This window comes from Larimichthys crocea, chromosome VIII (assembly GCF_000972845.2).
Source record: "Larimichthys crocea isolate SSNF chromosome VIII, L_crocea_2.0, whole genome shotgun sequence".
In the NCBI taxonomy this organism is placed as follows: Eukaryota; Metazoa; Chordata; class Actinopteri; family Sciaenidae; genus Larimichthys; species Larimichthys crocea.
The window spans coordinates 2,894,466-2,911,178 of NC_040018.1; the positions used below are offsets into that span (position 1 = coordinate 2,894,466).

The following is a 16,713-nucleotide window of genomic DNA, read 5'->3' on the forward strand; positions in this document are numbered from 1 at the left end:
TGTCTCTGGTGTGTTTTGACTCAGAGGCACTTCCATTTATTCTGTTTTCACCAGAAAAATACAAACATCATAATCAGTTCATTATTTAGTGTCTTATGTTAAGGTCTTCCTGACAACAGACAAAAGACAAAAGACAGGACTCGCGTGGCATTGTTAAACCTGTTAAGAAGTGAATTGCTAAGAGTACAAAATATATCAACTCAACACCAACCGTCCATGTTATTTTTTTTTAAGATAAAGATAATCTTTTCTAACCTTTAACCAGGTTTTATTTACCTAAACTTCATCAGATAGATCCATAAGGGTGGAAGTTTCTTTTTCTGTAATCCACTGGTTATCAGCTGAACTCAGGAAGTGTTCCATAGATATAATCCCTCTGGTAATAACATGTTTTTTTGATCTGGAAGGAAAACTACACCCGGCAATAAAATATATAAAAACAGACAGATGCCAACTGGACAGGAGGTGAAAGACAATCCCGTTGGAGGATAAAAAAAAAAAGTCTTCTGTGCTTGACAGATTAAAGAAAATGACACTGGAAAACAAAAGCAGCTTTTCAGTTTACATGCCCCCAGTGTCCCACCTCAGGAAATTGAAAAGTGCCTGAAATAACAAGCAGTACCTTGTTGAGACTTTTATGTGGCGGGATCATTCTTTGTGAATACCTTAGATGTTCAAACCTTGGCATATTGTTCTTATTTTCTTGTTTTTTCCCCCCCTTGTGCACTGACCCGTGCACACATATTTCACCGACAGTTTCACAGACTGCAAAGTCAAAACTAGTTCCAGCCAAAACAAAAACTTTTAAACACTGTAGTCATTATACAGTACATTAGCTTTGGAGTCGTGCTCAGCAAGGTATTTACTCTTGAATAATTTGTGATATTTTCAAATTATATAACTCCCACAATCTCGAGGTTTTATAATAATGTTTGCTTAATAAAACTGCACTATAGACACAATCTTACAGTTTAGATATGTGTGTGTCTTCTGTGTCTTAAAATAATTTTCTCCTCACTCAAGATGAGCAGGAAGATGTGGAGCCACTTGCTTATTTAATCCCTATATAAACAACCGACCCATTTATAATTAAGATAAACATCCCTTTACATATATACAGGCCTGTCACATATTGTGTGTGCTACGTTTAGTTTAACACAAAGGCAGGAGGCTAGGAGGGAAAAGCAGCAGTACTTTATTTCAAAGTAACTTGCTTTATCAATAGAAAATGGCCCGAGTGAATTACTGTATATACTGTTACTGCTACTATTTGGAAACATTATATATGTTTCTTGGATCCAGTGAGGAACTAGAAAATAATCGTCAGATTAATCGATAATAATTAGTCAGTATTTGCAGCCTTAGTGGTATAGTTACCATTTTGTTTAAAAATCATAACCAGGGCACCAGAAACAGGCATTATATTTAACCACTTACAGTGACAAGCTGGCAGTAAGTCACATCTGACTTTATAAAAGATAAGTACGATAAGTCCTGCGTGATATTGCCGACACTGTAGCTGCTTCACAGACTGACAGGATGAGCAGCTTCACGTCTTGAATTCTTGAACTCCACATGGTCCAATAATAACTTTTATTGCTGCTCCTGCAGATCATCAAAGGCTTTAAGACTTTGATTGTGAGCTTTTGCCTTTGAGCTGTGATGGACTGGAACACGAGGAAACTCTGGGTGCCCTGGTGGTTGCTTCATCATATGCGGCAAGTGATTACCCGGCTTAAACCTATGGGTATTAATTCTGCCTGACTTCTTTTTAACATATGCAAATATTTGATGTCTTTATCCCCCAAATCCCCCAGTAACAAGGCTGGGAAAAAGTCTACCAGGCTCCTAATACAACGATTGTTTGTCATTGATGAGGAAGGGTTAGATGTTTTCAAATGATTCCTCAACAGCGGAAATAAAAAAAAACAAAAAACATTGTAACCTCGTTAAATGCACTTCAGATTTAACTAGCTGATCATCTCTGCTGGTCTCCCCGGTGCAGAATTTGGCAAACAACATTTACAACATGTCAGAAACTGCTGCAGCACTGAGCATAGGGATGAGTGAATGGAGTTGTTTACTTCTCCCGCTGTCCTCTGGTGCAAAAAAATCACAAGCAGTCATCGCGGCAATAAAAGCAGAGTGCTCGTGAGCCACCCTTGGGGAGCAATTGGGGCACAAGCCCGATGAATGCGTGAGGTGCAGGTGTTGTAGCCTTAACTAAACTCCTGACATTTTCATTGCTCTGCTCCACGGGTGAAGTAAGGTAGGGGTTTGAGACTGCCTGTAAATTATCAGCTTATGCCGAAGCTGTGAGGCATGTTAGTTTGTGTGGAGCCGGGCTGGTGTGTGTGTGTGTGTGTGTGTGTGTGTGTGTACATATGTATTGTGGGTGTCTGTTGTGGTTCTGAGCCTGATTATGATACTGTGTAGGCACCGGGGTGAATTCGAGGCAACAACTGACAGGGGAAAAAAATAACATCTTAGCATCTTTATCTACAGCAACCTTCTACTAGGTGGGAAAAGTTACTATATATCTGTTTTTTGACCTGTTGCAACACTCACATGATATTATTCTTATACATTATTGTCAAAAAACACTATTCAAAGTGTCGGTGAACAAAATAAACTATTCTACTACGCCACAGGAACACAAGTATAGGAGATGATTCTCAAATATTTGCTTCTTTGCACTGGCTACATGTAAAATCAAGAACATCGTTTTAAAATCCTTCTCCTTACCAATAAAGCTTTTAGTGGTCAGGCACCATTATGACTTAAGGAGCTCATAGGACCCTATTACCCCACTAGAACACTGCGCTCTCAAATCCAGCTGGCTGGCTCAGGCGAGTCCTGAACGATCCCTTAGTGATGCTATCCTACCTGCTGATTATAGGACTAGACTGCCGGGGGGACTTCCCATGATGCGCTGAGCTCTTCTCTCCATCTGTACACGCTCACGCCCCATTAAAGCCTGTTACCAGCGTTGCTTCTTCCACAGAGTTTTTCTGCTTTCTTGTCTTGCAGGTATCCTGCTGTATGTCGTCCACTACATATGCTATTATTATGATTAACGTCATTACTACCTTTGGTCATAGCTCCATAAAAGTTTATAGTTATCATTATTTTATTGCTGCATCTCTCTTTATCTATTTAGCCTGAACTCTGTTCTGCTGAAAGTTTCTGCCTGTTAAAAAAGGAAGTTTTTCCTTGGCAACGTTGCAAAGTGCTTGCTCATGGTACGAATCGCTGAGTCTCCATAAATGCATTGCAGAGTATTGTCAAAGTATGGTCTAAACCCGCTCTTTATGAAAAGAGATAACGATAAAGAGAAAGAGACGTCATGTAATAACTTTTGGCGCTATATAAATAAAAAATTTTTATGAAGGGTTATAAACTACAAGAAAGAACCGCAGATATCAAAGCAGACGCTGATCTGAGGTCAGTTATCCAGTCATTAATCTTTATAGTCCAGATGCAGCTGAACCTTTAAAAAGAGTTGTAAAAGAAGGCGCTAAGTCATGATTGTAACTAAAAAAAGACGGCAAGGTTACCTGGACCTGCGTGTTGGTAAAGTACACTTAGTAACCAGAACAATGAGTTGCAATTTCTTAAAAATGCGGAATGTGCAGTTACCTGATTTGGCCTGGTCCTCTGTCTTTTTTTACTGACTGCAGCCGAAACCACAGAGTTGCAGCCACAGCGAGCAGAGAGGTGTGCATATTCATGAGGCGGCACTGAGGAAAACTGATGATCGTACTGTCACTAATGTCTGCCCAACAGCCACTTGATTTGTTGTTAGGGTGGTTTTGAAAATAAAGTAGCTAAAGGGCTCTCAAAAGTCACCAAATGTAGTGACACCAGGGCTGCAATTAACAAATATTTTCAGAGTAAATTAATTTCAGAATATCCATTAGTTGATTAAACATTTATAAAACGCCAGAAAATAGAGAGAAAACATCATTTCCTAAAGCCCAAGGTGGCCTCTACACGCTCGTTTTGTTTCCCGACAGCCCCGAATGCAAAAATATTCAGTTAATTATAACACAAGACAAAGAAAACCTGGAAGCAGAGAATGCTGGCCTGAAAAATAACAGAAAATAATTAACCTATTATGAAAATGGATTGCAATTAATTTACTGTCAGTCAACTAATTGACTATTTGTCACAGCTCTGTGTAACGCGGTCACACTGCGGTGGTCTCAAGTGTGATCTATCCTGTCACTGCGAAACGTGCAACTTAAGACCAAAATCTTTGTGTTAAAAACAATGGCCCCCGGACAAACACACTCACATCAACACAATACAGCAACAGCTAGACTTTTAGGCAATAAAGCTTTGTTTAGAGGCAGCCGAGAAGTGAGGGAACTGCTTTGATGTTAATGCGCCTGTGTGTTTTATCTCGAGTAGGAGGATTAAGCAGGTCATTACCAACAAGCTTATAACTGAGCCCTACTGAGGGATTAAGCAAACTCCTAATCAAATGGAGGGGAGACAAGAGGAAAAAATATAAACAAGACCTTTATGCATCATTTTAGATGCAACTGCTTGTCCTGCAACATCACAGGAATAAATGTGGATCTGACAAAGGGAGTGGCAAAGGATGCTGAGGGCTAAGAAAGGAAAAAGATATTTAAAATCTAAGGAACAGATCATGTTATGGTAGGATTTATAACACATGGTCTACAAATGCTGCAACGAGAATCTGGATCTGTCAAGACATGGTCGTGGCGCTGTTTTGGTCTGTTCTCCACACGACCATGAGCGTTTCAGAAACAGAGAGTTTTGCCTGCCAGCCTTTGTTAACTTGCTCAAAATTGGCCGTTTTTCCTTGATTCATTGGCTTCTACCATGAGTAAATATGCTACACAGTTAGGTTGTTTTTCTTCGGCTGTTTTTTTTTTCCAGAGTTGGAAGTTTGCACAGGGTGTTTTATTCTAAAAGTCGACCAGATTCTCTATGCTCTGTACAGACTGACGTGAGCTGCTTGCGTCATTCGTCAAAAATAGAACAGAGGGGGGCGGCGTTTAGCTCAGTTGGTAGAGCAGCCATGTGCGAAGGCTCGGTCCTTGCTGCGGAAGCCCAGGGTTCGAATCCGACCTGTGGCTCTTTACCGCATGTCATTCCCCGTCTCTCTCCCCACGTTCCTGTCACCCTTCAGCTGCCTATGGCGAATAAAGCTTGAAAAGGCCAAAAAATAAAAAATAAAAAAATCGACAGAAATCAGCCAAACTGCTGAAATGTGAACAACAGACTAACTAAATATGGACGCATATGCAACAAACATTACCGTACACTAAATGATCATCCAATGGTTTTAAAATACACAAATGCTTTTGTCACATTACCTATGCGACTTCACTGTCTCAAATATTAGCCGTGGTATGAGCTGGTGTGCCATTATCCAGAGATTATAACAGTGCTGTATGGGGGTGTGTCGGCGTTTCAAGTCCAGCACTTTCTCTTCATGCAGGCACACAATTATCTGTGTTATACAACCTAATGAACCCACGGTTAGTTCAAAGAGCTCCATCTTTCCTTATGCTATCAAAGATGATTCAGTGATGACAAGAGGAGGGATGCAGAGCTTAGGGAGACTTCTAACAGCTACGCTTAATCATCTCATCACACGAGCAAAGACTGCAGAGCTGTTTTCACAGCAGATATGGAAGCAAGAAGGAATTTAGGATTTAATTTGTCCGTGTAATGAAGCCTGCACAACTTTAGCACACAGAAGACACTATACTGCATGTACAGTATGTTATATCATATCACATACGGTACATTTATTTCATAAAACTCTGCTGATGCTGATACTGACCTCTAATCCATTCACAAAGAAATGGCCAACTGGCTGGACATCCTGCTGACGTTCACCACCGAGTCTTTCCACAGCTGGTTCTTCTGGTGCTTTCTGCTCGCAGTTTCTTCAACACCTAAACATGACTGAGGAGAACATGGGGTTTTATTATGGTGGTTTAAAGTTATAAAGAATAAATATATATATAAACATAAACATACCAAACTGTAACATATAGTATGCACAGATATCATTGTTCCCTGGTTTTGTTCATGCTGTTTAAAGTTCTTTTCCCTTTGTGAAAGATATGCATATGTGAGATTATCAAGTCTAATCATGTGCCATTAAAGAAGACTAAAAGTCTCCATCAACAGTCATTCACTTGCTTTTTTGCTCATGATTCAAAGACAACATGTTCGTCCTCAACACAAGTTGTACAAGGAGTGATTTTCTTTCCCTTTTAAATTATTTTTAGTAATCAAACAAGGAGGAACTACTGTATTTCACACACACACACAAAAAGTCCAAAAAAAAAAGAACATAACACCAGACTTTTGTGCTTTATTTATTTCCCACCCAGTCTTGGAAACCCACAGATTCATCTTGTGCCTCCTTCTGTGTGTCCTGGCTGTCAGACTGAGAATCACTGCCCTAGAGGGCTGTTCTGCTCTTTACACCCAAGCCAGCCAAAGAGGTTTCCACTGACAAAACTACATTTGTTACCCAACCACATCCATTTCCATCAGTTTCAAATACTTTCTTAATGCTATTCACGGTTGCATCGGGGTGGAGAATGTGTCACAGTTACAGTCGCCGCTCGGTTGATAATCATGCAGACGAATGAATTCCTCAGTATTCTCCGTGCTGGTCTAAACAGGCTCCACATTCCTCGCATGAAATCCTATAAAAAGGCTAAATGTGTCCGGAGGTAAATTATGATTGATTGCTCCGGCACACTAAGCAGCTTTTCAATATAAACTTTTCTGAGGGAAATAAAATTATTAACTGTTGTAATTCTATTTCACTGTGCCTAATTATAACCTTAAATCGATACCCCTTAGACTCTGACATTGACGCTCTATAAATTAAGACGAGGAAACAAATATATATTTGTAATTGCACCCATGATGAATTTATAGGCTTTCTGACAGCGAGGTCATTAATGTACAACCAATCTATCAGTGCAAATATGCAGAGAGTGACATGGATACTTTACTCTGCAATTAATCTCACCAATGTATTTCTAGCCCCTGTTGAAACAGGCTATTAAACTAAAGAAGGTGCTAAATTGCTACATCAAAGAGGGCATATTGATCTTTTTATGAAATGTGCTTATTGACAAAGCACTTAAATTAGATATTGTAGAAATAAAACCAGCTGGGCTCCTTCTATCAATGCACGGCCCGCTGCAGTTTTACAACACTTGAAGAGGAAACAGAGGATAAGACGAGACGAAACGGACTGAACAAGAACATTTTAAAATATACATGTGCAATCCAATTAGAAGCGAGTTAAATAAGTCAAAGCAGCCACTGTAATTAATCACAGTATCTTAAACTCGATGTTCTTCTTCAGTGTCTTCTCTCTCTCTCCAGTTTGAAGACAGATTTGAGTGCCGATGCCCGGCTGAACCAGAACTCTGGCCTATCCATCATTAACACACTTCAATTCATCAGCTAAAAATAGCGATCAACAGAAGAGGCAGAAAGACCAGCTTTCCAGCCTTTTGATTTCCTGTTATCAGAGCGACTGAACCCCACAACCCCGACTAAAGAAGCGAGATTACAGAAAATGAACGGCAATTTATGTTAAAAACCTGTAGCTTCATCCTCCGGTCTATGCTTTCAAGTGTATAAAAAGGTCTGCGAAACTAAATAAATTCATATTAAATTATATATTTCTGACTTAATTGCGCTCCGGTGACAGAAAAGGAGGATATGTGTGTGTGTGTTTGTGTGTGAGAGTGTGTAACCTGCCTTCATTTGAAAGATGGCACATGTTGTACCCAGCCACAGTGAAAAGAAAGTAGAGGGCTACTGTATAGGCGTACTGATGCTTTTTTTTTTTTTTTGTATCGAGGCAGATGTGCTGCAGGCAGATGGTGAGAAGTAGAAAATGAGAGTAAACGTCAGTCTGGAGCAGCTCATTCTTCCCGGAGCTTATCCTGCACCACTCCCTCCAACATTTCATTCCAGATATCCCCTCTCTTTCTCTTTCTCTCTCTCTCTCTCTCTGAACACCTGGACATAGTGTTGTGTTGCTTAAGAAGCATCTCGGCTGAGCCACTGTGCAGGCATCCACTTATACAGCAACCAGTCAGACAGTCAAGAATAACTAACCTTTACATGTAGTTATGTGTTGCCTTATAAAATAGTACACCTGGGGGGACCATCACACTGGCAGTGTTATCTGCTTTTCGGTACACACTCCTGCAAAGTGTCACAGAGGCTGAGTGTGTGAGAGTGGACTGCAAACCAGCTCGAATGAGAATAATTATTTTTTCCTGATAATCTGCACGTATGTTTGAAGTGATATAATATTTTTTTTAAAAGCCCAGTGGTGCCTGTTTGTGGTTTTCAGCACTCTGCCGACGTCAGAAGAAATAGTTAATAGTCTAATACAACAGCCCTGCAATAAATCCTACCTGGTTATAATGTAGAAATTGAGAAAACTTTATGGTCATTTTGGAGGCTGGAGTTGGTATGAGCTGTTAAATTGTGTTATACTGAGAGATGTTTGTTTTATTTTGTCCAGCCAATTATATCAAGTGCATCATATACATCTATATATACTGAGTGTAGTATGTCAATGATGTGTCATCACACGGCAAATAAATGAGGCAACTGTGAGAGGCCATCATCTGGCAGCTACAGGGAATGAGACACAATGCATCACGATCCGTCTGATTCAGCTCAGCAGGTGATCGATTAGTAACTCTGCTACACGACGTGGTGGAGGAGAGCCTGCATATAGAAATAGGACATCTTTTTAAAACTGTTGACAAAAATTAAATGTCAGTTTACTGCTTTTTTTTGGGATTGTGACAATATGTAAAACATGTTTTAGTCTATTTTTTAATTGTTTTATTCAAAACATGAATAATGCTAGCGCTCCCTCACTCTCATTGACTGTCTCTGTCTCTTGACCATTGCTTGCTCTCGCCATCTCTCTCAAACTATCGGACACAAACCAAGGGAAAGTTAGTGTCACTGTTTTGTGAAAATAACAGAGTCAGAACACAACAGGTATCAGTATCAGAGTTTAGTCCATAAATCCACCTAGACAGTCTCAGTTTCAGAGACATTTCAGGCTGACTGTGGAGGTCTGATTTGCGACTGCAGCATGACCTGACTTAGATCTGGCTTAACTTCTCTGCTGCAGGTCGCTGTGTTTTTTGGCAGCCAAAATAGACGACCCCCATTCAAATGAACAGAAAAACCTGCATTTTTCACCGCAGAGCAGAGTTGTGCCTGAATGCACCTCTAAAACTGGCGTTGACCAAAAATAAATAAAAGCAAAAACTGGAGTTGATGGACGTACAGAAGTACTCATATTAGAAATAAGTACATTCTGTACAGGGATTAGGCACCAATCCGATATTGGTATCGGACCCGATATTGAAGAAAATTCTAGATCAGGTATCAATGACAAGGGGCCAATTCATATCATCCGATCTGTTCAGTGTAATTCTATACTGTGCTGTGAGTGACATCATACGCAAGCAACACGCTGTGCGGAAGCCCACATTGTTTTCAAAATGGAGCGAGCGAATGGATCGGCTATCTGGAACTTTTTCACATCACCTCAGCCAACAAACTCGACGGCTACTTGCAATACCTGCGCAGTAAATGTTCCGAGGGGGTGGTGGTAAAACCTCAAGTTATAAACACAACCAACTTAATCAAGCACCTGTAGACATTTCACACCAGAAAGCACGCAGAGTTCATTGAACTGTTGATAAGTGTCAAGTCTGATGTTGCCTTGCAAGAAAGAATGATCCCAGTCTTTTGCACACAATGATACCATTTGTTACCGTAATTCCACTCTGTTTTTCTGGATCGGTATCGGATCCGTATTGGCCGATACTAAACCTCAGATATCGGTATCAGTATCGGAGGTGAAAAAAGTGGATCGCTGCATCCCTAACAGCCATCACTACAAACAAATCAACTTATACTGCAATTACATTAATTATTCTTCAAAGATTTTTATGCTTGAATTTATAAGAAAAGAAAAGTTGAAGCATGAGTTATAGAAATAATCTCTTAAGGATGTGTAATCGAGGGCAATGAAAGCCAAGGAGAACTCCAACTCCTCTTCAAGGTGGCTTAGCATGTGGCTCTCAAAGCTTAGCACTGTGCTGACACCATTTTCATAGCCTTTACATATTGTCCCATTTAATCGACCTTTCTTAAGCAAGGGGGTGACACCTCGCATATGAATCACGATCATCAACTTTATGGCTCTCTCCTGTGAATACATTTTGAACATTAGGCTGAGGATATTTCTTTTACAGCGGCTTGACTGAGAATGATATTAGGTCATTAATTATTTTAGTCGCTCCTCATTTGCTGCCATCCTGACACAAGCAGCCATCTATCAGGACTTGTAGTCGGGGTAAAAAGAGAGACGGAGACCCATCTGTTGGGTATTCATAATATACCCATTTTCTCTGGGGAGTTAATGGCTGGCCAGAAACTGAATGATCGCACCATTGATGCCACCATGGTGCCAACCATCATTGACCATCTGATGCCCGGAGCTATATCCAAGAAATCTGAGTCTGCAAAGTGAAAAGCTTTTCTTAATTGAGATTTCTGCTTGCAGAGCCGGAGCTAACTGATTAAATGTGATCACTTCTTATTAGATGTTACATCGGCTTCTTCACACACACACCAGAGGCATTGTGATACACATATTTTCAGATTCAATTGTCAGTTTTAAGAGACAAGGGCTGCAACTAACTTAATTATAATTATGTTAATATAACAATAGGTGTGAAAATGTAATTTACAACTTCTAGCCCAGGGGGCTGTCTCCAACTTGCTTGTTTTGTCCAACCAACAGTCTGAAACCTAAAAATATTGAATTTACTGTCATATAGGACAAAAAAAAAGTAACAAATCCTCACATTTGAGAAGACAGATACCAGGACAAACATTTCACCCCCCCAAAAAAAAAAAATCACCCCAAATGATCAATATGAAAACAACTGACTAGGATGGACACTGGATGGTCACTGGATGGGACATAAAAGAGAAAGTGTCTCTTTTCAGGCTAATTTAGTTTATGCATGTTTTATATCGAAAGATTAAATAAAACATGTGCTCTTGAAAAGGTAATTGAACTGGTGCTAATCACAGATTTATAATGATCTGTCAAATGTGATAAAAATGATGCTACTGGGCCACTGCAATGAAAGAATACATGTGTAATAACAGTCTAATTTAAATCAAAGAAATTTGCCAAATGTAAAGACACGGCCAAAATAAGATCTTAACTTTAACTCTCCAAAACAAACCAGGCCTCAATCTGTGCTTTATGAACCTCTTATCCCAGGCAATCAATGAAAAAGCCACAAACCTCTGGGCCCAAGCTCGTCACCAATGCTAAGCATATTCTCCTAAAGCACAGGCCCCATGCCAACCTCTTCCAACTCTCAAAACATTAGGGTAATTTTCACACTGGATTTAGTGAACAAAGAGGGTTTCAGTGGTTCCGCATCACATGCTGAGAGATGCGTTGTGGCTGTCACAAGTGTTCAAGTATATAGACGGTAAATTCTGATGTTATTTAGTGGTGCTTTGCATACATTTAGGGGCTCTGTCGCTCCCTTTTTTATGCCTGTGAAAAAAAAAAAGTGTGGGTTTGTTGCAGACTGGCGCAGCTGTTCACCCACTGTTAGCTCTTTTCGTTCCCATACAGAAATGTTTTTCCATTTGTGAGAAAAAAACAATTTACCTCAACACTTCACCTGTAGTATCATGTTATTTATTTAAAATACACGCTGAGCTACTTTAGCATTCAGTCATTAGATCAGGGCGATATCAGCGTTACGAGTGACACAGTTGAAGGATGAGGCAACAAGCACCAACAGGCTCTGGGGAGGCAGGTGGAGTCGGTGTGCAAACACAGTTCAAAACAGAGAAACTTGAAAACTGAAGCGTCTCCGAGAGCCACTCCTGCTTTGCACTCCAACTCTAAACTTAAGACGGATGAGAGGATAAGACTTGGAGTGGGAGGAAGCAAAGGCAAGCTTGCCAGAGGAAGCCAAGATGAAAGTAAATAAGAGTTTGGAAGTTTTTGGAAGCTGAATAAATACCCCTGGTGCCTGTCAAGACTCCGTGGTGCTCTCTTAAGTGAATTTGCTTTCATGCTTGTAGGCAAAAGCTGGCGACGGAAGACTATACCATCATATTCCAGCAATGAGTCACAGAAGCAGCAAAGAAATATAAACAAACAACAACTTTTAGCAACAGCATTAAGCCAGTTAAGGCACAGGAATTATTCATTATCTCATAAAGTATGTGGAAGCTGAAACTGTAATGTAGCGACCACATGAGACTTCATTTAGCACACATATATTACTTTGCTGCTAGCCTGGAGTTGAAGCTCATCATGTTGTGTTTGAATTGAAAGTAAGAAACGATTATTTTCACTACTGATTAATTCGCAGATAGCTTTTTTCTTTTTCTTTTTTTTTTTTTTTTAAATCGATCAATCGTTTAGTCTAAAGGTTAAAAATAATAATGGCAACACAACTTCCCAAGAGAAAATGACGTCTTCAAATCGCTTGGTTTGTTTAAGGCATTCATTTACTATAGCCCTGTGTCACATTAGAAATTGATGAATTGATGGATGCAGCAAAACACAAAAGAACTTCCTCAATTTTACAGTTTATACATTCACTTGAGGTGATTTTTGCCTTTTTCAAAGAAGAATTAATGCACTTAACAGGAGATGAAAACACTTTTCTTGAAAACGTTCTTACATAGCGAATAATTAACGTTTGTTATGATAGCCTCCTCGGCATTCTCATGGCTCTATCAACATATCCATGATCTCTCCACACAGATCTGATGTAACCCTCCTCACATTAATACATGAAACAAACCCGTTCTGTCATGTTTCCTCCGAGGTTTCTCAAAGGTTGAGGTTTCGATTGGCTTATTTTCAATTACAATATCTTGTTGCGCCTGTATGTTCTGGTTGTACAACTGGAGAACTGTTGTTTTGTGAATGACTGTAGGATGGAACAGATGCATTCATTTCCATTTTCTTACTTGAAATTCTGTTGGATGGAAACAGGGCTAATGATATAAAACAGAAAAGGTAACAAGTCCCTTAGACCAGAGATAATTTTGCTTGAAAGGAAACCATCAATATAGCTGCCAATGAATTTTCTATTGATCGTCCAACCGATAAATCAGCTCAACGTCTCAGCTCTAAAATGGTGCAGATCTGTCCAAATGTAAAATGTTCTAACAAACTATTGTTTCCTGACTCCTTTGACCTGAGCAATAAAACAAAAATAAAGAGTCATACCTACAGTGCAGGAAAACATATTTTGTCTTTGAAGGACGTAGGGTGGGAATTCTTGCAGACAAAGTACAGAAAGACAACTGGCACAAGAACATGTCCTGCCGGCCTCTGTGTATCTGACGAGCAGCTTTGAACTTGTTAGTAGCACAGACACCTCGGTGTGAGCTCTGCAAATGCAGAGGGCTGTGCCCCAGCTGCCTTTCACACGAAGACAAGACTTGCATCTTCAGAACCTTGTTAGTTCTCTGAAAAGGCCACCGACTAGTTTGGAATATTAAGCAGCTAATGCTGTCGGAAATCAAAAGGATTTTGGAAGGGAGTGGGAAGCTTCAAAAAGGCTTTGATGGTCTATATCGCTCAATCTCCAGCAGATATGACGGAATGAAGAAGTAAAGACATGGGAACAAAGGGCTTCTGAGAGAGGAGGGTGGCAGAGGTTATTCTTCTCCTCTCTGAATTCTGCATATATCATTATCCCTCAATCAGAGTCTTGCTCTTAAAATGTCAAGACTTCTAACTGAAAAGACAGATAGCACGAGAGGGACAGAAATAGAAAAAAAAAAGAGGAAAGTGGGGCGCCAAAATGTTTCAGGTCATTTATCATAACAGGCACACTCAAGTAAGGCAAACTCAGTTGTCTCACCTAGTGCAGACCACATCGACTGCACTCAGAAGCAAGTTAAATATCCTCACTGCTCTGTGCTAGAGCACTGTGAGGAGTAGGAGGCAGCTGCAGATACAATTTTAAATAAAAGTCGAACCTTTTAATTGTGATTTTATTTTGGTTGGGGGGAGAAAAAAAAACAAAAAAAAAAAACAACACACAGCTGCACAATCCTCCATTACAAGTACAGATCATTTTTCAGCTTCCCATTAACTCTGTGCATGCATCACACGACTGCACTGTCTGAGCCAAATGACTACATGCTTTCAAGGTAAGTTTTGATTAAAGTGAGTGCATATATTAGATTCTTGTAATTTTAGGTAATTACTTATTGTTGTTAATTAGCATATTGTAGAAAAATACACCAGTTTTTAAATTGAGGAGTTATTAATAATCAATATCCATTCTTTTTTTTTTTTCTTTTTTTTTTAAATCGTAAAACATTTCTTTTTACCGCCTACACTGTGATCTTGGATTTTCAAAACACATTTCCTGTGGAGGTTTGAGAGGAAAGTTATTTTTTAAGAGGGGGATCATGGGAAATGGTTTTGTTCAACACAATGTTAAATTAGTCAACTCATTATATTAGAAGTTAACCTAATTGATGATTTCTTCTCATTTCTATTAGAAAGGTTTACAGTTATGTGTGCTTATGATTTAGTAAAACACTTTTTCTATCCTGCATATGACGTGGTAAATACAGCATCATCGTTGTTGATGAAACATTGTTTTTTGCCCTGTCTTTTACATTTTCATTTCTTCTTTAAAAACATCAGATACATAGTATCCTCAATGCACCACATTTAGGCCTTAAAATAAAATTTAAATGATTCATTTAAATAGCAATAACTTACTGTGAGGAACAACTGTTATATACAAAAAGAAGAGAATCAATTAATCCTGCTTTTGATTTCAATCGCTTTTCAATATTAAACTGAACCCTGATTTGCAACCTGATTGAAGATTTACTTTCTGTTCCCTTCTGGGAGGGGAGCAGTCAAGAGGACGTGGGTATGGAAAGATAGCATTTCCTGATGAAGGAGGGTCAGAGGCAGGAAGCAGAGTAGTAATCTCTGCTATGATTTCTGCGTGGGAGAGGGAAGCATTTCATTCAATTCTCTCTAGAGGAATCTAAGGTCAAGTTCCTAATGAAATGATTAGATCACCAGTAGTCTTTGCTGGAATAATTACAGAAACAGCAAGTTCCCGACTGAAAGACAAAGACACGCTGTGTTTTTTCTCTGTGTGACTCTTAGACAAACATGCTAATTCAATAACGGCACTTCTGTCGCAGGGAGAAAATTAACCATCACTTTGCAAAAAGATTAGATTTAGCCTGATAACACGTCTCTTGCAATACGTCCTTCCCTCAGTCACAGAAGAAAAGAGGTTGTTGACCTTGAGGGAGGTCTTTAATCCGATCTTTGGCTGAAACATCTCAGACTTCCACATTCAATCTGAGAAATACAAGTCACGAGTCACAAGAGAGATAATGAGTCTGTTGTGAAATTTAATATGTAAAGCACCTTAGCTCACCGAGCTTTAGAAATTACCAGAAATGTAAAGCGTCTGCGGGCCATTCGGCAACATGGTTGAACATGTCTGGCAATGTGAAAGCTAAAAAGCCTTGAGGTGGTGTAAAATTTGCTCTTTCCAGCAGACCTCATCTTTGCTATATTCTGCAGTCTTTCCTATAAGTGGCCTTTCCAAGCAAATTATTACTCCAGTCAGGGTGGCGGTGTCCTGTCAATCTTCTGTTTTCTCTCTGCCCTGTAATTGCTCTCAGATAAATCGCTTCAACCTCTCTACAGCTCTTAGGCCATTTTCTTCCCCCTCAGTCTATCACACATCATATGTGTTGAGACCACTCAGGAATAAGTTGAGGGAATTAAGCCTGTTATACTAACGTCTGCTTGTAATTTTGGTGATTCGAGAATGTAATCTTCTAGTTTTACAGATTGTGCAATGAGACCAAGCCAGTTCTTTGACACTGTCCAGAAGTCTATCAGCCCCCTCAATCATTCCCAGGAAGTCCATTCGGCTCACGCAAAAAAAAAAAAAAAAAAAAAAAAAAAAAAGGTAGAGGGTCTTTCCCTCTGCATGTTAACACCATGATTCGTTACCATTAATGCAATCGCTGATGACATTTCCATAACTGAGAGATGCGAGCCAAATTAGTAAAAATAGATGCATAAGACTCTGTGTGGGTTCACGACTAAAACTGTGTATGCACAAAAGACAGAAATAAACATATGTGTTCCTTTGTGTCAGATTTATAAAGCTTGGCTCACGCATGTTTCTGTTTTATCAATTATCAGCTGATGTGGAACGGGACCCACGTGTCGGAGCCAGATTTATCTTTCCCACGATGCAGACACGACCTTCATCTCGTTTGCACATCAATATGTCCGCCTGCTACACCAATCTTCTAATAACAGACAATAACAAACACAAAGTAAGCAATGCAATTTAACTTACTGTGTCACATTAGTGAGGTTTTCTGATAATGTGAGAGCGGCTGTCATTACCCAGCAGTGTATAGCGCCATTTATAGCACGTGTTACTGCACCTTTTTCAGTAAATCACCACATGTACCCTACAACCATTATGCAAATACAGAATCTCAGACAAACATGTGATTATGATTTCCAGTGTTTCATAATTAAGACAAAACTTATTTTCACTTCATCATTTCACCTCTTGA

At 39.5% G+C, this 16,713-nt stretch overlaps 1 protein-coding gene across 1 annotated transcript in view; it reads right to left on the bottom strand.

The window, feature by feature from the left end:
- glceb (glucuronic acid epimerase b) overlaps nucleotides 1–16,713 on the bottom strand; it is a 59,315-nt gene that overhangs the window by 25,588 nt on the left and 17,014 nt on the right. Inside the window, exon 2 of the mRNA XM_019275841.2 lies at nucleotides 5,825–5,949. The gene's annotated coding sequence lies outside the window, so the exon portion shown is untranslated. The remainder of the gene's footprint in view (nucleotides 1–5,824; nucleotides 5,950–16,713) is intronic.